Consider the following 26,016-nt stretch of genomic DNA (forward strand, 5'->3'; position numbering starts at 1 on the left):
GAAAGCCAAAACCAAATTGTACATCACCAAGATAACTGCAATTATACAGGTTACAGCGAGTGAAAAATCCAACGATGTCGCCGGTGCGGCGGCAGGGAAGATCTGAGGAATCACTGGAATTGTTCCAGGTACAGTACCTGGCTAGAGGGCGCACCAGTTGTACACCTGGCTACCCAATTGGCAATTGCCGCGAGTTTTGAAATTTCTGCCGTGACGTCAGGGACGTAAGCTATATATATAACTACCGGGTAAGTCAAATGATTAAAAAGTCTGTTGTAAAATCCCTCTGGCAAGGGGTCCTCTACCACTTCTATCGCTGCTTTTGACAGCATCTGGTTTACCTGCTCTTGAAAAGCTGCTGCCTTGCTCCCCGACTATGTAGCTGTCAACTCTAACAGCTCTGGCGAAAGAGGAGGCCTTCTTAGGAAGGGGATTTTGTATCCCTCCTTCAATACATCGACTGTCCAGTCGTCCGCTCCCCTTTGGCTCCACTCTTCCCAGTAGTGGGATAACCTGGCTCCCACTTGTGTCTGGAGGTTGTAGAGCTCACTTTCTGGTTTTTGGTTGCTGCTTTGTGTATTTACAAGGTTGTCCTCTAGAAGCCATTCTCTGACTTCCTCTCCTCTCGAAAGGGCTGGTGTGTGGGAGGAGCTTCCTTCTCCTTCCTGGCTAAAAAGTTTGCCGGAAGAACTTTCTTCGCAGTCCTGGTAATTAGATCCTGCGTCGCTTGTTGCGCAAGAGCTGCCGACAAGTCCTTCACTACATCTGAAGGGAAGAGGTGACTGTTTAAAGGAGCATACAAGAGCTCTGCTCTCTGAGCGAGAGTCAATCCAGACAACAGGAAAGAACACAGCATGGCTCTCTTCTTAATAATACCTGCCGTGAAAAGGGCTGTGAGTTCGACCGTCCCGTCCCTCACGGCTTTATCGAGACAGGCAATAAGGTGCATCTGCGTCTCGTTCTTTTCGTATGTGACATCTGCGAGGGCTCCGAGAGTCCAGTCCACCAAGCTGAAGACTTCGATTGTTCTGAAGATGCGCTTCAGCAAGTGATCTATCTCCGATGTGGACCACATAACCTTAGCGTTAGTCATGGCTGATCTACGCGAGGCGTCAACAAGTCTGAATAAGTCCCCTTTGGAGGAGGCAGGAACTCCCAACCCGAGAGCCTCCCCAGTCTCGTACCACACACTGGCTCTAGAAGCCAATCTCGTAGGGGGGAAGGAAAAGGTTGTCCTTCCTTGTTCCTTTTTCTTGAGAATCCAATCGTTCAGTGTAGAAAAAGCCCTCTTGACCGATCTGGCTAACACTGTCTTCTTGAAGGAGGAAGGTTTCTGGGGTCTACCCTTCAAAAACTGCGAGGGCGGGCTCCGAGGTACAGCCAGCTGAAAGTCATCCGGATATAAGTCCGCCAAAACTGCAAGTAATCTTTTAAGATCTGCCGCATGAAGAGTTTCTTGCGTCTCCTCCTCTGAGATCTCCTCTAAAGGATTAGCGATCTCCGATGTAGAACGAGTAGGAGAATCACACGCATCGTCTTGCTTGCTTGCGTCCCGCATGCCGCGAGGGGGCGTCACGATCCTTGTCGCCTCCCGTAACGCGTCCAGATCGCTGCGAGGGAGCGTCCATGAGCGCTGCAACTTGCCGCGAGTCCGCGTTTTGCGACTTGTAAACGTCAAACAGGGACGTAATGGACTGTTGAAGCTCTGACAGGCATGCTGCTTGCAGTGCATCCTGCATGTGTCCAGCCTGCTGCGAGGGAGCGTCACGATCCTTGTCGCTTCCTGTAATACGTCCAAATCGCTGCAAGGGAGCGTCCACAATTTCAGAAACCCTAGCTGGGGTCTTCTGGCGAAGAAGAGGTGAAGTCCCTTGCGACATCTCCCAATCCGGGGGAGGGGGAGAAGCGTGAACCGATGTAAAGTGCACGTATTCTTCCTTCGACGAACTATGCGTCCTACACCTCTGTTTAGGTGCGGACACGTCGTCTTCTTCCGACAGGAAGATTTCCGGAGAGCTCCAATTGCTACACGAGGGTTGCTGGAACTTCAAGGGGGACCTATGTCTCTTGAGAGGTCTCGATTGAAGAGGTTGTCGCCAACCGCGTCTAGGTCTTGCGTCTTCCGAAGAAGACAAACACTTACTCATCTCACCTTTCCTGCGGCGAGGGGGAGCGTCCTGGGATGCGTCAACAGGATCGCTCGAGGGGATGTCCGTTCGCTGTTCAACGTCTCTCACCTCCCTTAACCTGTCGACTTTCCTTCTCCCAGGGGTTGGGGAGCATGGAAGAGGTCCAGGGCTAGGAGCATGACAGACACGAACGGACGCACCCTCCACTGCACTATCACTATCCCCGAACTTGCGTTGCAAACCACGCACTGCCCCACGCATCACTTCCTTATCCCAAGTAAGGGATTGCACTTTCACTCCCAAGGCAGAGATAGCAGCCATAATATCCTTCAAAGAAGGCTCACTTACCTCTGACTCTGAAGGTGGGTCTGGTACTACAACCTTAGGGTTAGGATCAGGAATATTAGTATTATGCAAGTTAAAAAGGGCTTGACTATCCGAAGACCTATTAGGCAGAACAATGTTATTTTCATTAGTAAAATAAATTTTTGAATATACTTACCCGATAATCATGTAGCTGTCAACTCCGTTGCCCGACAGAATTCTACGGAAGGGATACGCCAGCGATCGCTATACAAGAGGGGGGTGTACTCACAAGCGCCACCTGTGGCCAGGTACTGCAGTACTTCTTGTTGACACCACCTCAATTTTTCCTCGGTCCACTGGTTCTATGGGGAGGAAGGGTGGGTCAATTAAATCATGATTATCGGGTAAGTATATTCAAAAATTTATTTTACTAATGAAAATAACATTTTTCAATATTAATCTTACCCGATAATCATGTAGCTGATTCACACCCAGGGAGGTGGGTGAAAACCAGTGTACATGTATATCAAGAAGCTAAGTATCCCGTATTTCATATTATCAGTTATTCAAAATAACAATGAAATTATAAGTACCTGGTAAGGAAGTCGACTTGAGCCATTACTCTGCCTTAAATAAGTTCGTCTTCCTTACTGAGCGCAGCGTTCCTCTTAGGAGGCTGAACAACTCTAAGGTGCTGAAGTATCAAGGGCTGCAACCCATACTAAAGGACCTCATCACAACCTTTAACCTCGGCGCTTCTCAAGAAAGAATTGACCACCCGCCAAATCAACAAGGATGTGGAAGGCTTCTTAGCCGACCGTACAACCCATAAAAAGTATTCAAGAGAAAGGTTAAAAGGTTATGGGATTATGGGAATGTAGTGGCTGAGCCCCCGCCTACTACTGCATTCGTTGCTACGAATGGTCCCAGGGTGTAGCAGTACTCGTAAAGAGACTGGACATCTTTGAGATAGAATGATGCGAACACTGACTTGCTTCTCCAATAGGTTGCATCCATAACACTCTGCAGAGAACGGTTCTGTTTGAAGGCCACTGAAGTAGCCACAGCTCTCACTTCATGTGTCCTTACCTTCAGCAAAGCAAGGTCTTCTTCCTTCAGATGAGAATGTGCTTCCCTAATCAGAAGCCTGAATAGTAAGAAACTGAGTTCTTAGACCTTGGAAAAGAAGGCTTCTTGATAGCACACCATAAGGCTTCTGATTGTCCTCGTAAAGGTTAAGACCTTTTTAGATAGTACCTAAGAGCTCTAACTGGGCAAAGTACTCTCTCCAGTTCATTCCCCACCAAGTTGGACAGGCTTGGGATCTCGAACGACTTAGGCCAAGGACGTGAAGGAAGCTCGTTTAGCAAAAACCGAGCTGCAAGGAACATGTAGCCGTTTCAGATGTGAAAACTATGATCCTGCTGAAGGCGTGGATCTCACTTACTCTTTTAGCTGTTGTCAAGCACACGAGGAAAAGAGTTTTTAATGTGAGGTCCTAAAAAGAGGCTGATTGGAGAGGTTCAAATCTTGATGACATAAGGAACCTTAGGACCACGTCTAGATTCCAGCCTGGAGTGGACAACCGACGTTCCTTTGAGGTCTCAAAAGACCTAGGGAGGTCCTGTAGATCTTTGTTGGTGGAAAGATCCAAGCCTCTGTGGCGGAAAACCGCTGCCAACATACTTCTGTAACCCTTGATCGTAGGAGCTGAAAGGGATCTTACTTTCCTTAGATGTAACAGGAAGTCAGCAATCTGGGTTACAGTGGTACTGGTTGAGGAAACTGCATTGGTCTTGTACCAGCTTGGAAGACTTCCCCTTGAGACTGATAGACTCTGAGAGTGGATGTTCTCCTTGCTCTGGCAATCGCTCTGGCTGCCTCCTTCGAAAAGCCCCTAGCTCTTGAGAGTCTTTCGAAAGTCTGAAGGCAGTCAGACGAAGAGCGTGGAGGTTTGGGTGTACCTTCTTTACGTGAGGTTGACGTAGAAGGTTCACTCCTAGAGGAAGAGTCCTGGGAATGTCGACCAGCCATTGCAGTACCTCTATGAACCATTCTCTCGCGGGCCAGAGCGGAGCCAACCAACGTCAGCCGTGTCCCTTTGCGAGAGGAGAACTTCTGAAGTACCCTGTTGACAATCTTGAACGGCAGGAATGCATACAGGTCGAGATGGGACCAATCCAGCAGAAAAGCATCCACGTGAACTGCTGCTGGGTCTGGAATCGGAGAACAATACAACAGGAGTCTCTAGGTTATCGAGGTAGCGAACAGATCTATGGTTGGCTGACCCCACAGGGCCCAAAGTCTGCTGCAAACATTCTTGTGAAGGGTCCACTCTGTGGGGATGACCTGACCCTTCCGGCTGAGGCGATCTGCCATGACATTCATACCGCCCTGAATGAACCTCGTTACCAGCGTGAGCTTTCGATCTTTTGACCAGATGAGGAGGTCCCTTGCGATCTAGAACAACTTCCACGAAAGAGTCCCTCCCTGCTTGGAGATGTAAGCCAGGGCTGTGGTGTTGTCAGAGACCACCTCCACCACCTTGTTAAGCTGGAGGGACTTGAAGTTTATCAAGGCCAGAAGAACCGCCAACAACTCCTTGCAATTGATGTGAAGTGTCCTTTGCTCCTGATTCCATGTTCCCGAGCATTCCTGTCCGTCCAAAGTAGCACCCCAGCCCGTGTCTGATGCGTCCGAGAGGAGACGGCGGTCGGGTTTCTGAACAGCCAAAGGTAGACTTCCTTGAGAAGAAAGCTGTTCTTACACCACGCGAGAGTAGACCTCCTCTCTTCGGAAACAGGAACTGAGACCGTCTCTAGCGTCATGTCCTTTATCCAGTGAGCAGCTAGATGATACTGAAGGGGGCGGAGGTGGAGTCTCCCTAACACGATGAACAGGGCCAGCGATGAAAGTGTCCCTGTTAGACTCATCCACTACCTGACTGAGCATCGGTTCCTTCTCAGCATGCTCTGGATGCATTCTAGGGCTTGGAAGATCCTTGGGGCCGACGGAAAAGCCCGAAAAGCTCGACTCTGAAGATCCATACCCAGGTAGACAATGGTCTGGGATGGGACGAGCTGGGACTCCTCAAAATTGACCAGGAGGCCCAGTTCCTTGGTCAGATCCATAGTCCATCTGAGAATCTCCAGACAGCGACGACTTGTGGGAGCTCTTAAAAGCCAGTCGTCTGACGGAGCCGGACACAAGATCATGGTACTGCTGCACAGTCTGTGAACTGTCAACCATGGGGAAGCGAGGAAGTACAGTGACAACCCGAAGCTGTCTAGACTGTCTGGGTCGTACAGACAACTCCTTATCGGGTTGCTGAGGTTGCCGCACTGCGTCACAACAAGTCACTTCTGCTGGTTGTTGAACGTCTTCCCAGTGACACACTGACTCCGTAAACAAAAAATCCTCTAACAAGGACTAAGCTTGGACTGCATGTCTTGCAACACAGCTCAAGGTCTATGGGAGCAGGTGTGGTAACAGACGGGGTTAGCGACTGAAGTGGAACCATTACCTTCCCTGGAAGCATGTTATGCTTAAATAAAAGTCCATAGGAGGCTACGCAGCTAAAGGCTCCTCTCCAAATGACAGAGTCCTCAAGGGAATATCAGAAGGAGGGAGAAAAGCACTTTCTCATCTACAGGGACCATATCCGAGAAAAGCTAAGTTCTCTCAGTGAGGGTTTCACTGGTGCAAAAGCAGCAGACTAGAAGGCAACGTTATGAAACTGCTTGACAGTCTAGTGAGTTGGCAACAACCAAAGATGTGTGACTGAGAAGCATGCGGTAAGGTATGCAGAGCATGCTGTATGCAGAGCATGCTGTATGCAGAGCATGCTGTATGCAGAGCATGCTGTATGCAGAGCATGCTGTATGTAGAGCATGCTGTAAGGTAAGCAGAGCATGTTGCATGGCGTGTAACATTTCTCAGAAATTCCATGACCAGTGCTAGATAGAGTAATATCGCATTACTGTCCATTGAAAGTGCACTTGCCGAGGGAATTGATTTAGACTGTTTTGTTGATGAATTTGATAGCCGGCATGATAATCGTAGAATTAAGCTGCACTAAATATACGTACTATAATCTACTTCACCTCAGGAAAGGGAAACTCGCCCTGTTGGCAACACTGCATTACTTCATGCATGCTTGCATGGGGTTTTAATATCAACATAATATTTACATTACATTCATAACTCATGATTCATTTTTGTTTTGAAGATATTTTTGCCATATTTTTGCGATTTTGTTAAAAATATATTGCAAGGAATACATATATATATTTTTTTTTTTTTTTAAGTAATACGAATAACCTCCATTATCATAATGTTTGTGTAGGCATACATGTATATGTTTTACAAATGCAAGTTATGAAAGTAATGAGGTGTTATTATTGTCATTTGTTATTTCAAAGTTGAATGGGAAGAGGCTCAAGCTGAGGAGAAAGTGGCAGATGCATGCGTTGAGGTGGCTGACTCATAGCATGAGGTTCCTGCCTCAAGAGTTGCGCTTGCCTCAAGGGTTGAGGTGGCTGCGCAGAGAGAGGCTCTTGACTCACGAGTTGAGGTTCTTGAGGTGCTTGCCTCGAGAGTTGAGGTTCTCGCCTCGAGGAAAGTGGAGGTGGTTGTTGCGAGAGTTGAGGTGGCTGCCTCAAGGATGGTAGAGGTTGTCGTACCTCAAGAGGTTGCTGCCTCGAGGGTAGTTGTAATGCAAGATACTCCTGCCTCAAGGGTAGAGGAGGTTGTAAGGCATAAGGCTCCTGCCCCCATTGTTGAGGAGGTTGCTGCGTGGTAAGAGGCTCCTGCCTCAAGGAAAGTGGAGGTTGCTGCACAGCGCTGGTATCTGGCAACTCCCAACGCGGCAGCTCACGCATGGAGGTAGCTTGAGGAACCTCAACCTCATACGTCTGGCAGATTGTACTGCGCAGAGGAGGAGGAGCGTTCGCAGGAGGAGGTGTATTAACCTTCTCTGCCTGAAACTCCTGCATCAACACCGCAAGCTGAGACTGCATTGTCTGCAGCAAAGACCACTAGAGTTTAAGAAAGACAACAACAAACGGAGCTACTGTCCGTTGAGACTGAGGGTCTAAAACAGCTGGTGCGGCAACAGACGGAGCTACTGCCTGTTGCGATACCACCTTGCCTCTCTGGGAGGTGTGCAGTTGTCGTACTGCAGCAAGTCCGAACTGACCCAGGGCTAATGGCTACACCTAGGAGTTGGACTTGTGCGGAAGGGACCGACTTGCACTTAAAAGCTGCAAGATTTGGTCCATGGTTTCTGCGAGAAACCTCTTCCGCAGACGAGGAATAAAAGGGCTCTCTCGTCTTTGTGTGGGTGGGGTGATCACGTCGGCAACGTGTGTAGATACACCCGAAACCACGGAGGGAAAAACGTCTGTTCGTCGATCAAGGCCTGCTGAACCCATAAGTCCTTCGACATTACTTCTCCCCTGGGCTTGGGAGCTTGTAAGAGGTCCCAGACTAGGCGAACAACTGGCACGAACAGACGAACCCTCGAACGCAACACTGTAACACTTTGCGCTTATCACTTATCACTTTTGATTTTCTGTTTGCACTTATTTCACTGAACTCGAAACTTTAAGTGGTTTGTACCTGAAACACGCAATTCTATCCTTCCTTAAAAGTTAGTAATTGCGAAAACAGAATTACAATGTAACAGAAAAATCTAATGAAAGATAAATAATTCAGTGGCTGGAAAGAGACTAAACACTAGATCAAATAAACTACGTTTAAAATCTCTCACCGCATAAAGCTTGAGAACAAGAATAAAACTCTAGAAACGTTTACCTTCTTCCCCTAAAGAGACTAGGGAGAAGAGCAAAAACGATAACAACGTTACTCGCTTGAACGAAACGTTTATCCTCCTCTCTCTCCCTCCGTCTCTATCTCTCTCTCTCTCTCTCTTGACTTAGAACCTGAGAGAAGAGCCCAATCATATATATCGTTAAAACATATTATTGTTAAAGGAAAAAAACTGAAAGATTTCCCAAATAAAAAATTCCTTTATTAGAATTAAAACCATTAAGCTAAGAAAGAATGAACAAAACGCTAGAAACGGTTTACTCTTACTGCAACGTGACACCGTGAAAATTCTCTCTCTATCGTAACGATAGAGCGCAAGTTGAACGTTCTGAACGTCAACAACTGCAGAGACAAAACAAAACGTTAGTTCAACTTTGAAAACAGTACGAGACTATCAAAGAAATTCTTTCAAAAACATTAAAATAGCATAATATGTTAACAGGTAAAACCGAAATGACGGGCTCAATATTAATTAACTTCGGTACCAAGAAAAGACCGCCTACTATTAGGAAAGGTCGAATATAAACAAATATAAAAATTAATTTTAATAAGTTTATAATAAAAGGAAGTTAATCGAAGAGGCCTATAAAAGGCGGAGAGATATAAAATAAATCTATAACTTTTGTTAAGCAAAATTAAGAAAGAGAGTCTATACTCTCTTAGACACCAACACTTCCGTCTAAGGGAAGGGTCGGCCATTTAAAAGTGAAAGAGAGTTCATACTCTCTTCGTCACCATAATTAATCAAATTAATTCCAAAAGCTAGCTAAGCTAATGATAAAACTTCCTGAATAGCGAAAGCTAAACTCTAGAGCAAATACATCACCAAATCGTGAGCAAAAAACTCCAGAATCAACAGCGTATCCATGTAGGTCTAGCCGGAGGCACGACAGAGGAAAAATTTGAGGTGGTGTCAACAAGAAGTACTGCAGTACCTGGCCACAGGTGGCGCTTGTGAGTACACCCCCCTCTTGTATAGCGATCGCTGGCGTATACCTTCCGTAGAATTCTGTCGGGCAACGGAGTTGACAGCTACATGATTATCGGGTAAGATTAATATTGAAAATTCGACGATCTAGCTTTCCTAAGTCTGTCCTTTACCAATCGCCTAACACAGCGATCATACTCTCTCCACTCCCTCTCAGATAAACTTTCACATTCATTACATCTGTTAATAAATGAACACTCATGCTCTCTACAATTCGTACATATTGAGTGGGGATCAAGAGCAGCTTTTGGAAGCCGAGTCTTGCACCCCTTAACACACCTTCTAATAACAGAGTCAGACATTTTGAAAAACTAGAAAAGCAGTTAAAACTAACTGTCCAAGTTGAAAAAACCAACAAAATCTTTCTTATCCGAGTGAAAAGTAAATAGGGAAAATCCAAAATCAGCGAAAGCCATCAACAAAAAACCCAAACAATGGGTACTTCACCAATTTGTAGACAAAGCAAACCCACAACGTAGAGCGAATTTACGACGTGTTGCTGGAACGACGGCAGGGAATGGTTCCAGGTACCTGGATAGAGGGAGCACAGGTATGATCACCTGGTTCTCTGTCAGCGAATGCTGCGAATTTTGAATTTCTGCCGTGCGCACGACGAATCGACGGGATTAAGCTATATACTGTATATGTAACTACCAGAGAAGTTACATATTTAAAAATAATTTTTTTTCACTAAATAAGGTGTCTTTAAAATCATTATCTTAGGCAAGGAATATTTCATTTACTAGATTGTATCTCTAATTAGGTATCAGAGATATTTGTACTATTTTAATTTGAAGTTCCCACAACTAATAAGACCTAACAAAAGCTCAAACACTTTTACAGTACCAACACCAAATACATGAGAATTTACATTCCTAACTATTATAGAGCTGTAATAACTGAATACTGTACATTTGAAAATGGGAAAGGTGAAAAATTATAACAGAAAATATACACAACAGTTAAAATTCTACTAACCTTTAGAAATGGGTTCTGCTTCAAGTTGCAATTGTAAACCTGACACTGTTAACCACTGAACAAATACTTTTACAGTTACCTTAATGCACTTAAAAATGATAGATTCGGAGATAATTTGTCTTTTTCCTAACGATACAGACCTTTAGCTATTTATTAGGGGTTATTACTTTTAGCAAAGCTGAAAGGAAGAGCCATTAAAATTTTGCGAGGGTTAACTACTCATTCCGCTAGTTAGCAGGTGTAGGGGGGGTAGCTTGCTACCGCTCCCGCTCACAACGGTGATTTAGCTCACTTTGCTTAGAGGTAGGACTTCAAAGGGGATAGGGCTGGTGGATAAATTTGTATAAATAGCTAAAGGTTTGTATCGTTAGGAAGAATACAAATTATCTCTGAGTTTGTCATTTGTTCTGTAACTGGAATACAAACCTACGCTATTATTAGGAGTGACTAACTCATTAGGAGGGGGGACGTCCCTGCCAGTCTGGCTTTTGGCTTTACCCGGGGCTCCTTATTTTGAATAGGTTTGTACCAAAAATAAGGAGTCCCTGCACCTTGCTAAACCTTGCTATGCAAGGTCTGCGGCCTATGCAAGCTGTGTGTTGAGATGTTTAGAAGTGTGACTGTCCAGGTGAAAGTTATTCTGAGTCTTTGTAGGAAAACTGTTGCAACCAAGGCTTTCCCAATACCACCTCGCCAAGGTATGGGGACGCAACAGTATTAGCTTAATACTAGGAACACAAGGGAGCATGGCTTACCTGCAGTGGTTTGAGGTCAGCTTATGCAGAGAACCCAGGATGCTGCTTTCCCCAGGAGAAGGGAAGATGAAGAAAAGAATAAGAGCCTGTCAAACCTTTTTATTCACGCAGACTAAAACCGGGTAACAGTGCCCTCAACCTTCTGCTACTTGTCTAATAAGGAACTTGAGGTATTATACCAGCTGTTGTGCAGCCACCAGAGGCCGATACAGAACGCATCGAGCCTTCTGTGGGTCACGTCTTGCAGGTAGTGGGCTGTGAATGTGTATTGAAGTTTCCACACCCCAGCCTGTAGAACCTCCGTCACCGAGAAGTGGGCACTATGGCAACGTGATGGAGGAGGGTTCGGATTCAGGACATGGTCTATGACCTTGCGAACCCAGGCAGAGATGGTATTCCTAGTGACCCTCCTCCTGCTTCTCCATGTGCTGACGAAAAGTACAGACACACAGGGACAAGCTGCGTGGCTGTTCTCTTGAGGTACAGCCTCAAACTCCTCACTGGGCAGAGTAAGAGATGATCAGGGTCATCAGTTACAGAGCGGACACTCAAAATCCGGAAGGAGTCGAATCGGGGATCCGCCACTCCCGGATTCTGAGTCTTGGCTACAAACTCAGGGAACAAGCCGAACGTTACCTTCCTCATCCCCTTGAATGGGCAATGTCGTATAAGAGACCGGGAAGTTCACTAACTCGCTTGGCCGAAGCTAAAGCTAGTAGGAACACCATCTTCCAAGAGAGGTGGCGATCTGTTGAGACCTGAGAACTCGAACCACGTTCCATGAAGGAGGTCTCACTTCAGACTGAGGACAGGTACGTTCGTATCGTATGAGTAATGAAAGTTCTGGCGATGAGGAAACATCCATTCCATTGAGTCTAAGGGCTAGGCTTAAGGCTGAGTGACAGCCTTTAACCGCCGAGACCGAAAGGCTATTTCCTCAGGCAAATACACGAGGAACTCCGCTATTGCTGGAATAGTGGCATCGAGAGGATAGATATCCCCTTCATGACGCCAACCCCAGAAGATCTTCCACTTTGCCGTGTCGTAGAGGGAGTTCTCTTGGAGATTCCGTCTGGAGGTGCAGAAGATCCGGAAACCATTCCATATGATGCTATAGCGGAGCTATGAGAGTCATTGAGAGGTTGACAGATGTTCTGGCCTTGTTGAGTACCATCCTCATCAGACAGAATGGGGGAAAGGCATAAACGTCGATGTTGTCACACCGTTGTTGGAATGCATCTTGCCAGAGAGCCTTGGGGTATTGGACTGGGAAGCAGTACAACGTGAGCCTGAAGTGCAGGGCTGTTGCGAAGAGATCACAGTCAGAGAACCCCACAGTCAGGACTTTGTTGGCTACTAGATGATCCAAGGACCACTCAGTACTCACTATCTGAGATGCACTGCTCAGGTTGTCGGCAAGCACATTCCGCTTGCCCGAAATGAAGCGTGCCCACAGTGGTATCAAGTGAATCTCGGCCCATCTCAGTATCTCTCTCTACTGCTAGATGGGATAGGGGCTGCGAAAAGGTACCTCCTTGTTTGATGATGTAAGCCACTACTGTGGTATTGTCGCTCATCACCACCACTGAGTGGCCACCCAGGAACTGGTGGAACTGTTGAAGAGACAGAAAGACAGCCTTCATCTCTAAGGTGAAGGTGCTCTTCTGACTCTGACCAGAGGCCTGAGGTCGTGTGGTGCAACACGTGCGCCCCTCCCCCTTTTTTTTGAAGCGTCTGAGAACAGCATCAAATCTGGGGGGAGGACAAGAAGACCCACTCCCTTTTGTAGGTTCTCGTTTGACACCCACCATTCGAGGTCTGTCAGTTCCACTGATCCCTTGGGGATCAAGAAGTCTGGGGAGTCGATGGCCTAATTCCACCGGGACTTGAGTCGCTACTGGAGAGTTTGAATCCTGAGGTGACCGTTGGGAACTAGACAGGCCAGAGATGAAGGGTGTCTGGGCTGGAAGTTCTTCTCATCTGAGCAAAGGTCTTGCAACCTTTCTCAGCCTCATTATTCTGTCGTCTGACGGGAAGGTTTTGTGGAGATTGGTGTCTATTATCATGCCTAGGTATACCAGTCTGTGTAGAAAGCAGGGCGGACTTCTCGAGGTTTACCATGATCCCCAGATCTTGGCAAAGCCTCTGAAGTTTGTTTCGGTGTTGAAGAAGGGTTGCCGCTAGGATTAGCCAGTCGTCAAAAGAACGGAGGAGACGGATGCCATTCCTGTGTGCCCAAGATGACACTAGGATGAACACTGGTGAAGACGAGGTGCTGTGAAAAGACTGAAGCACAGCACCTTGAACTGGTATTTCCTGTTGTCTAGGCTGAATCTTCAAGTACTTCCTTGAAGACGGATGGATTGGGATTTGGAAGTACGATTCCCTTAGGTCTAGTGTGCGCATGAAGTCCTGTAGTCTTACTGCTTGTTTGACTGTGTCTGCCGTCTCCATGCTGAACGGAGTTTGCTTGACAAACTTTGTTCAGAGCTGAGAGGTTGATGGCGGGTCTCCAGCCTCCAGACGCCTTTTGCACAAGAAAGAGTCGACTGAAGAAGCCTGGAGACTCGTCGAGACCTCTTGGAGAGTGCCCATTCTTTAACAGGGTCTCGACTTCTGCCCGGAGAGCTAGCCCCTTTGCCGATCCCATCGCAAACGAGTCTATTGACACTGGATTCCTGATCAGGGGAGGGAGAGATGTTGTGAACGAATCACGGAGATTGTCCAGGGCTCGGCCCCGAGTTGTTTCCATCTGTCCCAGCAACATTGTAGACATAACCCCACGGGACAAGCGGGGGTAATGCCTTTCCTAGCATTTGTGGCCTCTGCTGCTCCCTCTAGGAAATTTTCCTGCCATGGAGGACTTAGTGCCTTTCCCGTCTTTGTTCGGAAGGGCTTTTTAGACACCACTGTCTTCACTGCCGTCTTGTTCGTCACGATCTTCGTTGGACAGGACTGCTGAGGAGCTGGTGGTTTATAGGGCTTGGATGTCAATGCCCTATGGAGGGAGTCCTGGTGAGACTTCCTCCATCTCTCAGCAGCGTATTCCACATCCTTCTGCTCAAACAGAGAGGTCCCCTCTAAAGAGGAGTTCCTGTGCCTGGCGATCTTGGCATTTAGGACCTGCTGGTGGAATCTCTGACACCACATCTCAATGTTTCAGAATAGTGTTTAGCCATAAGTTCAAGACTTGATGGACAAGAAGCTCGATGGTGAGTGTGCCAAAGAGGAGGAGTTTCGTGTATTCCTTGGAGAAATCCTTGATTCGAACCAGGATTCCCAGGGTCCCTAACCACAGATCAAGCCATGAAGTAGCCTGCAAGGCATACTTCGTGACCTTCTCCTGGTTGAGGATCTCTGCTGCCGAGAACGAGACCTGACGGCTGGAGAGCCTCTCTAGAGAGACGCCCTTGGTGAGCTCTTCCTGAGTGATGGAGAGGAAGAGCTGGACGTGGTTCGTCCAAGATCTCAAAATAACTCCTCTGCTGGATGCGAGGAGGCGAGAGAAGCTTGGCGGTAGGACAGGAACGTTGAGAGGAGGAGAGCTTGGAGAGCTGTTGGGCAATCTTGGCCCAAGCACTCTTTAGCCCTTGAGACCAGGGCAAGGCTGCACTGGTCTTAGAGGGCTTCTGAATGCCGAAGACACAATCTAAGAATGTGTCTTTGCCCTCTCATGGGGATATCTCCAGGTAAGAAAACCTGATGAGTACTCTAATAAGTCAGAACCTGCCAGAATGCATGTTCTGACTCTTTCTGCTACCCCTCTGAAGTGTGACTGGCAGTGAAGTCTGCTTTTTCCACCTCAGAAAGCTCCTCTCGGGGGCGAGTCGCGGGAATACCTAGTGTCTAGTGGCTCCTGTAGGCCTGGAGGTCCTTGAAGAGGACTTTGGAGCTCTTGGAGTCCTTAGATTCCTTCCGAGGAAGGAGGTAGGACTCGAGCATCGAAGGCTGGATGGGATCGTCCCTCCTGACTTCCATCAGTGGTGGAGAACTCTCCGTGCGAGAAGTAACTTTCTCCGAAGGTGGAAGGGAAGAAGTTCGGGTCTCGCGCGACTCCCCCGGCAGAGGTGAGTTAGGAGTGTGTCCGGTGGGAGAGACAGGAAGGACGGGCTTTGAAGGCCTAACAGGAGTTAGCTTCACCCAAGGGGATGCGATCGCATCTGAGACTCCTCTTTTCCTCTTCAGCGGAGAAGAACCCAGGGTTCCTCACGGTAGGTCTGCTGGTGCCGTTGGAAGGGAGGTCAGAGACGAGCGTGGTAGGCCAGAAGGCTTGCACTACAGTACTGCACTGACCATGGCACCGAACCAGGGCAGTTTGCTGATAGATGCACTGTCGGATAGATCCCCTGAAAGGAAAGGGACCGAAGGTTCCCTGAGAGGAGTCTCAACCAATGTTGGTGGTGGGTCAACCTTTGTAGGACGAATCTTTGGGATCCTGAACCCTTCTGTGGAGCCTTACCATTTCTCCGGAGGTCGTGCTGTAATGCATTTGCGGGGAGGGGAGTGAGACAATGGTGACCTTACACAGTCTTTATTGCGACGTTCCTTGCATATTCGAGCCTGTAGAACCTGTTCAGATGGTTTGCGCAATTGTGCAGGAGAGCACTCGCACGCAGGAGAGTGATGGGGCACAGTATGATGCTGCGCAGGAGAGCGCTGGTGCACAGGAAAATGAGTGTACATTTGAGCGGTGGCAAGCCAGAGAGTGTTGAAGCGCAGGAGAAGGCTAGTGCGCATGCAAGAACTGGCACAGGCACAGGCACGCAGGAGAAAGGCGCTATGCATGAGCACGCTGACGCATAGGACAACGCAGCTCTGCAGGGGCGCGCTGGCGAGCGAAGGTGAGATGGGGAGCTGGCAAACGCTGGCGAACAGATCGCTGGGGCATTGGAATGCGCTGGCGAGTGGGAGAGTGCTAAGGCACTGAAGCGCAGCTAAATACTTAGAAGGTGCAGCACAAACTGACAAATGATGAATAGATGACAGGAATGGTGAAGGCAGGTCAGCAAGTCGGCGTGAAGGTCAAACTGGAACCAGGATGTGCCCTTTGGAAGGGCGAGCATCCACCGACTGAAGGTGCAGGGGCGTCAGCAACGGCCACAAAAAATGCCTCAGACACTACCATGTCGATACAGGACAGAGGATCTACCTCCGAAGTCGACGACGGCTGCGCACTAGCACCATGGATGATAAGGCGCAGCAAGGAGTCCTTGGAGGGTGGACTCGGAAGCCCCAAGGACGACCACACCTGTACAAAAGACGACAGAGACAAGGCCTCACTCGAGGGGAGAGGTGGGGCTGCTTCGATAGGGGAAGCAACACCATCTCTCGAGGACCAGGATTGGCTGTAAATTAAAGGGTCTACGCTACTACTTGACAGTCTCCCAGGAGAGACCGAATGAGGAGTAGCATTGGAGGAGGGTTGTAAGCGGAAGAAGAGGTCTTGGGTTTTCCCCTTACGAAGAAACCTTCAAAGGAGAAATATCCCGCTTTGACTTCTTCTTCTGCCTTCGCCCAAACCTTTCCCACTCGGAGGCAGACCACTCCCGACACTCACTACACCTGGTACCACTATCACACCGTCGACCTCTGCAGGCAGGACAAAGGGTGTGGCAATCTGTGTCCAAGGCTGACATGAAGGTTCTGCAGGACTGACCTTCGAGTCCAGGGCAAGTACGCATGGTCGCAGAAGTCAACACACACACACTAGTGAAAGAAAAATCACAAACAAAAGCATTAAATGGCAGTCCAAATAGGAGAAGAATGAAGGATGGCAACGACCATCCACCATCCAAGCCAAAAGCAAGGTGAGCTAAATTACCGGTATGTGAACGGGAGCAAGCTACCCCCCCCCCCTACACCCACTAACTAGCAGAATGGGTAGTTAACCCTCGCTAAATTTTAATGGCTCATCCTTTCAGCTTCTCTAAAAGTAATAACCCCTAATGAATTGCATAGGTTTGTATTCCAGTTACAGAACAACTTCACTTTAAAGCTCTGCTATTCATGGCAAGTCAAACCGTGAGAGACAAATATGTACAGTTAATTGTTTTGAGAAAAAATGGTGTACAATACCATTAATATGTTTTTAAAGTATGGAAATGTGCACTGTGCTCATTCTTAGAAGATGGTAATGTGTCGCAGTAAAATGGTAAATAAAAAAAAAAATGCAGGATTGTACAGTACAGTTCCTGATATAAATTAACCTATTTATGGATTCATCTGCTGACTTTGTACTGATTGCATAACTACCGTAAGGCACTAACCAGATTGGTCCCCCTAGCACACCCTTGGTTTGATAATGCCAAGGCTACAATTTCTCTTTCTCAGTAGCAAACACAAAGTAAATTAATGATACTGCAGTTTTGAGCCTATTAAACATAAACTACCTATATTTTGCTTATATGACATGGTATGCTGTAAAAAAAAAAGTCCTATACCATTCAAGAAAAGGAATAAACCAATACATTAGAATTTTTGTATTGTCATTTTAAGCCTGTTAAATATAGCTTACATCAAAATTTTTATTTATGTATTATGGTTTTTCCACATCATCAAAAACAAGAAATAAGCCACCATAAATGAGCTTGGAAAATTGTATGAGACCTATCAAAAAAAACTTTAAAACCAAAATACTACAGTATATAATTGAAGTAAAACAATGTACTGTGCAAAACACAATGAAAACATGTGCTAAACTAATCTTGTGTAATGTTTAGCAGGCATTCAATAAAAAAATTCTCATTAAAACTAAATTTACTTCCTGTTAGTTCACATCATGTTTAGTACATCACAATAAGTTTAGAATGAATATCATATTGTATTTCATATGTATTACAACTTCTCTACCATGAGGAATAGTGATTTTAATACTAAACATGCCTTCTCTGACATGTTTGTCACACAAGTTGGTAGGGTATTAGTGTTAGTGTAATGACACTGAAGCAACGCCCCTTTTAAAGATTTATTGCTTCCTCCAGTATAATTAAATCATCAGTGCAAGTAAGTTTAGATTTTACTGGCATCGCCAAAATGTTTCAATTTGTTTTCTGTAACAAAATTGTGCCCTCTTTCCGATGATTTAATTTTGTGCACATATTTGGCATGCACCAACCATATTCAACAAGGTTTGGGATGATTTTCAGCAAACCTGTCTATCTTTTTATGAACCTTGACGTAAGCTAAATCGGAAGACATACGAAACTGGCGATCTATAGTAATGGAAGTCCAGCAAAGTCTTTCCATTTCATTCCGGCCAAAAGTTTCCATTTTAATTTTCTGCTGTTCTCCCAAAATTTGCTTTACAATTTAGCGACTCAAAAGTAACGCAAATGTTAGATAGGATATGTCATCATAGATCAGGTCATATTGTTTAAGGGAAACAAAATCTCAAGTAAAAAAAAAAATCCTAATTATAACTGAGCTAGGTTCAGATGAAGGCTATTCTTGGCATCATCATTTGCTGTTTAAGCTACCTTAACCACACTAGATTAGTGGAGCTGAACCTGGTGGTTTCTGCTAGAGCAATACCTTCAATTGATCTCATGTTTATTTTGTTTTCAACATTTGCATAAATGATTTTTTATCTTCTTGGACAATCCGTATCATGTGACATTCACTAAGTACTGACAATAGGACATCTATCATAACTCAAACCAACTGAACATGCTGTCCTAGACTGAGCATCGCTACCTAGCAGACGGTAATGGCCCTAGACACCTAGTAGTAAGTCACTTGGACCACCAGTTACAGTGGCCAATAGTATAGCAGGGATTAGCTTACCAGTTTCTAGTCACATAGAACAGCACTTAACATACTGTACCTCGTACCTGCTTATCTTCACATTTTTAATGTTACATTACTGTACTTGTATTTTCCTTAATTCTAATAACTTTTTTCATTATTGTTTTGCATGATAGTACAGTATACTGTATGGTACTGTATATATAATCAAATTATACTTTACTATAAGGAAAATCAAATTTATAAAATTTTTTGACTTGCATGTGGATACACGTGATACAGTACTGGTATCATACTTAACATACAAAAGATAATTTACTCTACTAATAAAGATTGAGTGAAGGCTAAAAGTTTGATAAAATGAGATGGAAAATTTTAAAAGTTGTATCTCTAAAAGTTCTACATTCTGCTATTCCAAACTGTACAATACTTGTAAAAATATATGGTTGACTCATCTCAAACTAGTTTTCAGTCACGATATCCTTAGGTATGCAATCGATCCTAATTATATATTTAAGGGCATTTGATTCTATCTGTATAGCTTTTCAATGATTACTGTTGAATAGTCTGACACTCAAGATTGAGCAGTATCAGCACTATACCTGTGTCCTTACAAAGAAGTGTACCTTGACTGGCTATCTAGTTGATATAAACTTATCTTCACATGTTCTGGCCTTCCCTAAAGCTGTGGCTCAGACATAACTTTTTGTTGCGTTGGGCAAGGTGATTGTGATTTACATGGGTTGATATGAAACTGTCCCCATTCTGCTGGACCCCAGCCAGACATATTACATTTTTAACTCTATTAGCACACATCCACGAAACTTTTCCATCTCTCCTGATCTTCTTAACACTGTATGTATACCCATCAGTATCAAATAATAGTGGTTTTCTGCAATGTGATGTACCTCTCGTTATAAAGTATGAAACGGCATGATTTGCTGTGATTTGCCTTCCATTGCAGAGTATGAAACCCTAGAAATTTCTCTGTGCTTCTTCTTGGATTGTGTTGAAATTTCTCAGTGCATCTTCTTGGATCGTGTTGAAGCGTTGTTCACCACAGTATTTACTGTAATTTTACAGTTGTTTGATTTTAACTGTCTTGCTCTTTGGCGTTTCCTGTTAACTAGTCTTTTAATTGATTCTATATCAGGCAGCACATGTGCTGTGCTTGAATCCTGAGAAAGGAGCAAATTTTCCACTATCTCTCTTGTTGATGAAACATTATCTTCAAGTAATTTTGCATTAACATCAGCTGCAAATTGGGCTTTTGCCTCTGCGCCAGGTTGTGCCAAGTGATTGTGATTCCTCTGGTTTGTTTTGTATATATCTCCAGCCTGTAATACTCTGGCACAACATTTACCATTTTCAGTCTGGGCAGGACATGCCCATAACACTTTGCCACTTTTATATTTCTTGTTGATATTGTATTTATACCCGATACTGTCTACTAATAATGACCTTCCACGCTGTGATGCACCTTCAATTACTTTGTATTGAACTGCGTCCCTTTCTTCATTGCTTGCCATATTTTCTGACTGCCTAATATTTTTGCGCCTTCTTTTGATTTGCCGAACGATTAACTTAGGATTGGGCTGTACGTTGGATTTGCTTACATCCAGGCAACAAAAGGCATCTTCAACTATCTGATTAGCAGATGTAGCAATACCTTCCCATACTTTTGCGTTTACCTTCGCAGCTATTCGAGCCTTTAACTCTGTACCAGGTTCTGCAGGGTGATTGTGATTTCTCTGGTTTGTTGTGAATAGGTATCCAATCTGCCGGACTAAAGCTGGGCATTTTTTATTCTTAATTCGGACAGGACATGCCCACAACACATTCCCACTTTTATATTTCCTGTTCAAATTGTATCTATACCCAATGTTATCTACTAATAATGATTTTCCACGCTGCGATGCACCTTCAATTACAGAGTACTGAACAGCGTTACTCTTATCTGACTCCAACCGTCTTGGTTTCTTACACTTTTCCTTTATTTTATGTATCAAGTTAAGATCAGGCAGCACCTCACTTGTGTTCGCATCATGGTGAAGAGGCAAACTTTCAATTCCCTCTGGATCTGATAAAACATTATCTTCCGCTGTGACCGGGTGTTCAAATTTCTCATCATGCTTTGCGGAATGCTTATGACTTGTCTGGCTTGGTATAAATGTGTCTCCACTCTGGTGAACTGTGACAGGGCAATTTACATTATCATTTTGGACAGCACATGCCCACAATATTTTCCCAGTACGGTAACTCTTCTTAATGTTATATTTATACCCCTTAGAGTCTTCTAATACTGGTTCTCCATGGTACGATGTACTTTCTGTAACCAAGTATGAAATCATTTCCATTTCTTCATCTTGGTTTGAATGTTGTGGTGAAGTACAATCGCCCATGGTATCTTCTGTGTGTTCGGGAGTGATAGCTGAATTAGAAACATTGAAAAACCCAGAGCTTGTTAAATTCTCTATCTCCTCAAATTTGGAGTGCAACGACTGGGTAGAATTGGACACACATGAAGTATCACCTACAGAACTATTTTCAACGTCAAGAAATTTTTTTTCATTGGGCCGTAAAGCCCTGAATACGGTTTTTGCTGACTTTGACCTTTTTAGCTCTATAGAGGTGCTGTTATTTGGTAACTGTGAAGATTCAGAAATACATTTAGTAAGGTCTTTGGAACCTTGAATGTTGATGGATGGCAGTTTCTTAGGTTGCAGGGCCCTGAACACAGTAAAGCCTTCAAAATCATTTACTGTAGAAACTACAATTTTTTTACCATCTTGTAAGTGTGATTTACGCTTTTTGTGGCAATTGAATCTTCCTAGAGATTTATTTTTTTTTTTAATATTAATATTCTTTCTCTTTTTAATCATGGTGCTACTGATTGATAGCCCAACATTCTTGCTTAAATCATGCAGATCTTTATGATGGTCCTCCTTGGGACTAGCGCTTGGGAGCTTCATGTCACTGACTAGAGGTAGGAAAGGGGGCAGATATAATTTTGATGAGACAAACGAGTCCTGCAGACTGTCTGAATTAGGCAAATGTCCATTTATGCAACAAAAAACTAATTACAAAAGTTAGTTAACTAGGCTAAAAATGATAGAAAAGACCTAACCTAAGAGGTACACTCTAAGAAGACTGCAAACGAGTAAAACGACCACCAGCTACGCAGAAGAAAATATATCCGGGAAATCTCTAAATATGGTAATTCTCTGTCTCCATAATACCCATGAATTGACAGCTTTGGCCACAGGTTATGCATATACTGTACAATTTCAGTATAATTATGGAAACTGACGACACTAACAACATTCACTGGTGAAATTGGAGTCACCCGTTAACATTTCGATATCTAGTTACCATACAATTGTACCTTTCACGACTCAGTACACTCTCCCAAAGAAATGATTTTGCATTTTTTACCAAATAAGTGTAAAGACTAACAGTAGTAAAAGTACTTGTGTTGATAATAATTTGATTTTGAACTACGAACTTAACGAAGTTTGTATCGCGAACGATGTGCTAAAAGTAGCAGTTGTAGAGCTGTGCCTATGTAACGGCCCACGTACGCGATTTACCGAGCTTACTTTTACTTTTAGGGGTTTATTTCTCGCCCTCCATTAGACACTTAAGAGTCTGATCAGGCGGGCCTTGATGTGTGAAAATAATTTCTTTCCAGTTTATATTTTTCTCTGTATCTTATTCGCTAACATTTGTATTCAGGATTAATAGTTTTCAGATCACTATTATAACACTTTCCAAAGAGATAAGTCTTCATGTTTTTCTTGAAAGCTGCCACATTTTTGCTATTCTTGACATCAAGTGGAAGGTCGTTGATGAGTCTCGGTGCAGCATAACAAAAAGTTCTTCCTCCTATTGCATGATTTACACTCATTTCGAATAGTCTATATGGGTCATCAACATGTCTAACTTGCAGCAGCGTTAGTAGTTTGAGGGTAGGGGACCAAGCAATCCCGAAGATATTTAGGCTTATCACTTGTAAGTGCTTAGAGAGTCGAAAAAAACAAATCTTAAATTCAATTCTAGCCTTAACAGGTAACCAATGTAGATCGATCAGTGCAGGAGTTATTCTCTCCCGAAATTTAATGCCATTTATCAGTCTAGCCGCCCGGTTTTGCACATTTTTGAAGCTTTCTCAGTAGGGTATTGGGTAATTTATAGTACAGGGAATTGCAATAATCAAGCCTTGATATTACGTGACTCATCACTAAACTTGGAACCCCAAAGTTGTGCTTTAACGTTTTTTTTTTCGTTTTTTTTTATCCTCTTTAGGCAGACTTTTGGAAAGTAGAATTTTTTCTATTTTTAAATCTCGATGTTCACATGGTTACTGGCAAAGTAAATCAACTCACACTGTAATGGAAATAGGTGAGATTTAGTAGGAGGAAAGGGAGGCATGGGCGAAGGTAGCAGGCTATAAAATGGTATAACTAGCCTTAAAGAATGTGGCAAAAACCCTAGAGCCTAGATAGACTTCAGTGTCACGTATAAGATATTAAAGTCTTTGTAAAGTAGTACAGTCTATTCTAAATTTTTTCTTTACTTCTTGCAATTATTTTTTTTTTTTACATCATTCTACTTTGTTAAGCCTCCTAGTAATGTAATTTTGCGTCTTCTTCCAGATGCACTTCTACTTTGAGGGAGGGACGTTTTCTTAGTCATGTCACAGACACACAGACCAATTTAGTCCCCTGCAAGAACCAAGAATACGTCAAGAGTACCGGAAACTTCAAAATAGAACGCAATTTTGTCACCAGCAGTCAGGCTTTTGGTACTGGCGGTCCAATCCGATATTTTTTTTTTCCATACAGACGAAAGAAGGATATAAGATTAATAAGTGTAGACCTACAGGAAATGAATGTGAGGCACGGTTTTGTATTCAAAGTTTGTATGCATGTAAATCATTATACGATACTTTTGTACTCTCTCTCAATACTTAATAAAGTATAATGCATAATAATACTATGTTTGTGTAAGAGATAATTAACATCAAATTAAAGCTTCTGTTATTGTGACATGGTTAATCCACTGAAATCTTCCTATCCGGAGATAGCTACCTTGAGATGGGGTAAATCATTCATAAATGACTTTCTCGATTAGTAAGGCCAGGTAGTAACAGGCGATGCTATGGTGTATCGATAGGCCCCAATCTCCTATCACTCATAATCATAACAATGATGCCATATAGAGGAAAATTTCCCTGTCTTAGGAAAATAGGGAGAAAACTTCAAAATCAACAGGGAACTTTTACTCGGTTTCGCATTTATGAATAGCACGATATATGGCAAAAGAAAAATGGGAGAAGCTACAAAATCTCTAACAAATAGTAAAAAGGTTGGTTCTGCTAATGAGGGTACTAATGCTCTGGTGTATACACACACACACACACACACACACACACACACACACACACATATATATATATATATATATATATATATATATATATATATATATATATATATATATATATATATATATATATATATATATAGACCTGACCACTGATAGTCATAATGTGGCCAGATGGAGGAAAATCTCCGTTTGGGGGAAATTTAGAGTCCAAAAGGGTAAAAAGGAAAAAAAAAAATTATAATTAACTTGGAAATTTTATTCGAAGGTTTCATATACTGTATATGAAAAGCATAATAGATGGTACAATGTAATTGGGAGAAGACACAAAATCTATAACAAATAGCAAAAAGATTGTTTCTGTTAATGAGGGTACTAATTCTGAACAGTTGGCAGTGGGAGTAGTTCGAGAGTTTGTTATATTGTTGCAGATTAACTATCCTTTTCGGCAAACAAAGGATTAGCGAAGCTTTTAATCCGACCCAAAGAATTCCTTATAGACAATAGGCTTGAAAACAACAGATTCAGTCTTCATGTTAGAGATTATTTCAATATTTACTTGGAATTTTCTCCTCAATTAAGAATTAAAATGATGTTATCGGCATGCATGCAACACATTATGTAGCCTACTGGTTTTTTTTATAACTTTATATATGGTATTCTCTAAAATATCCGTCCTTGCTCATTATCAAATATTATGTTTTCTTGCTTCACACTAAAGAAAAGAACAGTTTGTTTTCAAAGACACATAAACAGTTTTTCTTTTAGTAAATTCGTAATTTTTCTTCACAAATATTTGTGGTTTATATCTAGATTTCTATTTTGCTATAGGCCTACCCTTTATACGGAACTTTAAGCCCTACTCCTATTGTTGAATGTACAAGTTCAGGAGATAGCCATGAAACAATAGCTGGCTGAAACTGTAGGCTAGTTGGAAAAAACGGATTTTGAGCGAAGCGAAAAATCTATTTTTGGGTGAGATGGCCATGTCGTCCTGATGGAAGGTTCCTTCAGTAGCTTCCTTTGGATATATATGACTACTATAATATTCCCAGAGAATTAAACTAAAGGTTTTCACAGAATTCTAACTTCTGGAGCGAGTACTCTAAGGGTTATCCCTTTAGAATATCGTATATCAACAGGGGACGCATGTATTAACACGTCACATGGCTATCTGCACCCCACCTAGCGTTTACGCTTCGAGGGGGGAATGTGGCGAGGTAACTGAGGTGCCGTTCCAAAGTTACCCTCCCTTCGTCACTGTTACGATACTCGCAACGTAAACAAACCGGTGCCATACTTGTGTGACGTCACGTCCGCCCTCACCATTCCGTTCTAGCTCACTACCAGCCTCTGCAATACAATACAGCAGGGAGGGGCCTAGCAGGCTGAACTGGAACAGTTGGGCGGGTCCATCAGGACGACATGGCCATCTTACCCAAAAATAGATTTTTCGCTTCGCTCAAAATCCGTTTTTTGTGCTCAAGCCATGTCGTCCTGGTGGAAGTGTACTATAGAATTAACGTATCGTGGATTTGTTCCCAATTCAAGTGCCTGGTACTCCGAATAAACATTCCTGTGGTCTGGTGACCAAGGAGACCGTGACATTTCTGTTAAATGTCACTACCAGAAGCATTACAATGACCTGGCGTCCCGCCCCCCTGGCGAGGAAGGTCCTAGTAGGACAAGAGGAACATCTCGAAGTAATCTGACGAGGAAAGACTCACCTGGATAAGAAATCGTGCCAGTCTCAAGACAGATCAGAAGGGTAAATATTTGTGTAGGAACAAATTTATACCATTAGGTGAGTACATATAAGATAGTAGGTATACTAATCATAATAACTCTAGAGTAGGTTCAGTAAAACAAGAACACCAATATATTTTCATATAAAAATAGGAGA

At 43.9% G+C, this 26,016-nt stretch overlaps 1 protein-coding gene across 12 annotated transcripts in view; it reads right to left on the bottom strand.

Moving 5' to 3' along the window:
- Nucleotides 1–22,284, bottom strand: part of LOC137638835 (uncharacterized) — a 231,181-nt gene extending 208,897 nt beyond the window's left edge. Inside the window, exons 1-2 of one of the 12 annotated variants that reach the window (XM_068371231.1) lie at nt 22,234–22,284; nt 10,231–10,318 (exon numbers count right to left, since the gene is read on the bottom strand). The gene's annotated coding sequence lies outside the window, so the exon portion shown is untranslated. Of the gene's footprint in view, nt 1–10,230; nt 10,357–21,855; nt 22,125–22,163 lie in introns of those variants that run through there. The other 11 variants (XM_068371230.1, XM_068371236.1, XM_068371232.1 and 8 more) reach the window with 11 other exon arrangements.
- Between the last annotated feature and the right edge of the window lie 3,732 nt (nt 22,285–26,016).

Source organism: Palaemon carinicauda, chromosome 3 (assembly GCF_036898095.1).
Source record: "Palaemon carinicauda isolate YSFRI2023 chromosome 3, ASM3689809v2, whole genome shotgun sequence".
Lineage (NCBI taxonomy): Eukaryota > Metazoa > Arthropoda > Malacostraca > Decapoda > Palaemonidae > Palaemon > Palaemon carinicauda.